The sequence below is a fragment of the Drosophila albomicans genome, unplaced genomic scaffold, assembly GCF_009650485.2.
Source record: "Drosophila albomicans strain 15112-1751.03 unplaced genomic scaffold, ASM965048v2 utg000386l_pilon, whole genome shotgun sequence".
Taxonomy (NCBI): Eukaryota; Metazoa; Arthropoda; class Insecta; order Diptera; family Drosophilidae; genus Drosophila; species Drosophila albomicans.
In genome coordinates this window covers 1-4,646 of record NW_026263660.1, presented here as the reverse complement: position 1 = coordinate 4,646, position 4,646 = coordinate 1, and the positions used below count along the sequence as shown (strand labels likewise).

The following is a 4,646-nucleotide window of genomic DNA, read 5'->3' as shown; positions in this document are numbered from 1 at the left end:
TTGTGACTGAACTGTTCACATGAACTTGGAATTCCCAGTGAAGTGTGCAGTCCATAACTCGCATTGATTAACGTCCCTGCCTGTTGGTGCACACACGCCGTTCGCTACTTACCGATGAATATTTAGTAGGTCTCCGGACTGTGATTCACTGTGACGCCTTGTGTGTTGCGTTGTTCGGCAACAGTTGACCGAAACTTGATTATTTAGAGGAAGTAAAGTCGTAACACGGTTTCGCTTTAGGTGAACCTGCGAAGGATCCATTTATTGTTTTAATGCATCTAACCGTTATAAATTATAACATTTTGTTTTTCTCTTAGGGAAATTGCAATATTTAATAAATTAGTGTAACTATTAAATTAAATTTTTATTCATCATATGAGATCAATTATGCAACATATATGATTTAATTAGCTAAAAACGTTTGTCATGTATTATATTATTATATACTGATTAGATGTTTTATGTGTTTTGGATAAAATAAAAAACTGCGTGTATATGTACATAATATATAGCGTTCGCAAATGTATTGTGCTATATCAGTGCGCATACATTGGTTTCGCAACACTAAAGAAAAACAATGTTGTACCTGTTTGCAGGTTAACGCTTTACATATGGTTGATCATAATAAATAATTTAGCTAAAATATACTTGTCATATTTATATTTATTATCGATTATGTAAAACTAAAGACATTTCGCAACATTTATTTTAGGTATAAAAAAAAAATTTATTGAAGGAATTGATATATGCCCAGTAAAATGGTGTATTTTAAATTTCTTTCAATAAAAATATTCTTGACGTAATGAAATAAAAAAAAAATTGTATCACTCTAAGCGGTGGATCACTCGGCTCATGGGTCGATGAAGAACGCCAGCAAACTGTGCGTCATCGTGTGAACTGCAGGACACATGAACATCGACATTTTGAACGCATATCGCAGTCCATGCTGTTATGTACTTTAATTAATTTTTTTGCTGCTTGGACTACATATGGTTGAGGGTTGTAAGACTATGCTAAATAAGTTGTTTTAAAATTTTTCGGAATTTTAAGCAATTGTATATTATTGGATAATATAATGTGAATCTAAAAAGTTCTCGCTTAAGATATTCATAATATGAATTAATAAATGAAAATACTAAAACTCTGTTGCATGAGAAATTTGAAGAATTATATGTTCTTTATTCATTTCAAATAATATTGAGGAATGTCTAGCATAAAATATATTATTTTATAAACTAGAATTGCCTCTTATTAACGAATATGGTATAAAGAATAATTTTGTGAATATTATGGACCTTCAAGAAAAAAATAGTATATTTCAAAATAGGCAGAGAATTGTCTATAAGTGTAATTAAACAACCTCAACTCATATGGGACTACCCCTGAATTTAAGCATATTAATTAGGGAGGAAAAGAAACTAACAAGGATTTTCTTAGTAGCGGCGAGCGAAAAGAAATCAGTTCAGCACTAAGTCACTTTGTCTATATGGCAAATGTGAGATGCAGTGTATGGAACGTCAATATTCTAGTATGAGAAATTAACGATTTAAGTCCTTCTTAAATGAGGCCATTTACCCATAGAGGGTGCCAGGCCCGTATATAACGTTAATGATTATTAGATGATGTTTCCAAAAGAGTCGTGTTGCTTGATAGTGCAGCACTAAGTGGGTGGTAAACTCCATCTAAAACTAAATATAACCATGAGACCGATAGTAAACAAGTACCGTGAGGGAAAGTTTGAAAAGAACTCTGAATAGAGAGTTAAATAGTACGTGAAACTGCTTAGAGGTTAAGCCCGATGAACCTGAATATCCGTTATGGAAAATTCATCATTAGAATTGTAATATTTAATCAATATTATAACGATAGTGTGCATTTTTTCCATATAAGGACATTGTAATCTATTAGCATGTATGGAATTTATCAAACAATTTTGATAAGAGTTTATTTAAATTAGAGTGCTTGCATTTTAACATAAAATAAATTTCAAAAATTTGATAAAGTGCTGATAGATTATATGAGTACAGTGCGTTAATTTTTCGGAATTATATAATGGCATGATTATCATTGATTTTTATGTTTATTATAAGCACTTGTATGATTAACAATGCGAAAGATTCAGGATACCTTCGGGACGCGTCTTGAACACGGACCGAAGCGAGTCTAAACATATGTGCAAGTTATTGCGGATATAAACCCTAATAGCGTAATTACTTGAACTATATTTGGGAATTAAGTTTTTAACTATTTATAGTTGATTAAACGCAATCCCGGGGCGTTCTATATAGTTGATGTATGTATAATATTTATATTATTATAGCCTCTAACTGGAACGTACTTTGAGCATATAGCTGTGACCCGAAAGACTGGTGAACTATACTTGATCAGGTTGAGATCAGGGGAACCCTGATGGAAGACCGAAACAGTTCTGACGTGCAATCTCGATTGTCAGAAATTGCAGTATAGGGCGAAAGACCATACGGACCATCTAGTAGCTGGTTACCTTCCGAAGTTTCCTCAGGATAGCGTGTGCATTTAAACTGTTTGATATATAATCTTATCTGGTAAGCGAATGATTAGAGGCCTTAGGTCGAAACGATTTAACCTATTCTCAACTTTAAATGCGTAGGCAACCTTACCTTTCTTGATATGAAGTTATAGGTTTGATATATTGCCCAGTGGGCCACTTGCGTTAAGCAGAACTGGCGCTGTGGAGATGAACAAACGTAATGTTACGGTGCCCAAATAACACTCATTTCAGAAATCATGAAAAGGCGTTTGGTTTGCTTAAAAGCAGGCAGGACGGTGATCATGGGAAGTCGAAATCCGCTAAGAGTGTTGTAACAACTCACCTGCGACAACTAGCCCTTAAAATGGATGCGCTTAGTTGTATACTTAACATTTACCGCTAAAGTCGATGATTTATATTACTTGTAATATAAATTTTGAAACTTTAGTGAGTAGGAAGGTACAATGTGTGCTTAGAAAGTGTTTGGCGTAAGCCTGCATGGAGCCGTCATTGGGTACAGATCTTGTGTGGTAGTAGCAAATAATGAATGAGGACCTCTGGAGGACTGAAGTGGAGAGGGTTTTCGTGTGAACCAGTGGTTGATCACGAGTTAGTCGGCTCCTAAGTTCAAGGGAAAGCCGAAATTTTCAAGTAAAAAAAAGTAACTAAAATTTATATTTGTCAATAATTAAAAAACTTGAATAATTTTGAACGAAAGGGAATAGCGTTCAATTCCGTACCTGTTGAGTATCCGTTTGTTATTAAATATGGGCCTGTGCTCATCCTGGCACAGGAACGACCATATAAAGCCGTCGAGAGATATCGAAGAGTTTTCTTTTCTGTTTTTATAGCCGTACTACCGATGCCGGAAAGTCTTTCGCATAGAGATATGGTAGATGGCGCTAGAGAGCATGACATATACTGGTTGTGTCGATATTTTTCTCCGCGAAACCTTGAAAATTTATGGTGGGGACACGCAAAGCTCTTCTCACAGGCCGTACCAATATCCGCAGCTGCTGTCTCCAAGTTGAAGAGTCTTGAGGTCGTAGAATAAGTGTAGGTAAGGAATCGGCAATTACGATCCGTAACTTTCGGATAGAGGATTGGCTCCGTGAAGATTGAGATACGCGGGCTTGATTGGGAAACAATAACATGGTTTATGTGCTCGTTCTGGGTAAATAGAGTTTCTATCATTTATGGTAGTTTCTTGTTCCCCGGATAGTTTAGTTACGTAGCCAATTGTGGAACTTTCTTGCTAAAATTTTTAAGAATACTAGTTGGGCAACCAGCTAGTTCTTTTAAATTATAACGATTATCAATTAACAATCAATTCAGAACTGGCACGGACTTGGGGAATCCGACTGTCTAATTAAAACAAAGCATTGTGATGGCCCTAGCGGGTGTTGACACAATGTGATTTCTGCCCAGTGCTCTGAATGTCAAAGTGAAGAAATTCAAGTAAGCGCGCGTCAAACGGCGGGAGTAACTATGACTCTCTTAAGTAGCCAAATGCCTCGTCATCTAATTAAACCACAGTGGACCCCCACTTATCGTAAAAGGGGCTTAAGGTAGCAGCTGTTTCATCTAATTAGTGTACAGCGCATGAATGGAGGTGATTAACGAGAATTCCTAACTGTCTGTGCCTATCTACGCTGGCCGTGTGGTTGTGCGCAGGGTGGATGTAGTAAGAATAACCAACCACAGTGGACCCCACTTAATCGTATCAAGGCGATTCCTAAGGAGGTTAAGCGGCAGCGTGCACGTTAACGTTTATGGAGCTAGTAATTGGCCGTAGTATAGTAGTAAAAGATACGACACCTGACAGAGGTGATTTTTCTTAATTGTACCACGGAACCACCAGGTGATTTCTGCCACCGACCAGTCCGTCCGGACTATCCGTCCTGGTTTGGCGCCCTTCGGGGAGTATCGTGGTGGCTGTGGTAGTCCAAAGCGGACAATGAGGATTATACTCAGCGTGGAGTTGCGTACGTATTCAACCGGTTGCCGATAACCAAAAATCGGAAGAGGTTTAGGTGGGCTCGCCTCCCCACACAGGAGGAAGTGTCCAGTCCAAACAACTGGCCTTCAAATGTGTACCTGCGGTGAATTCAAAGGGGCGCTGATCAACGCTTAATTT

General features: G+C 37.4%; 1 pseudogene; it reads left to right on the top strand.

Annotated features, from left to right (window-relative positions):
* The first annotated feature begins 825 nt into the window (after window positions 1–825).
* On the top strand, window positions 826–1,003 carry LOC117577512 (5.8S ribosomal RNA; annotated as a pseudogene).
* Window positions 1,004–4,646: the final 3,643 nt, after the last annotated feature.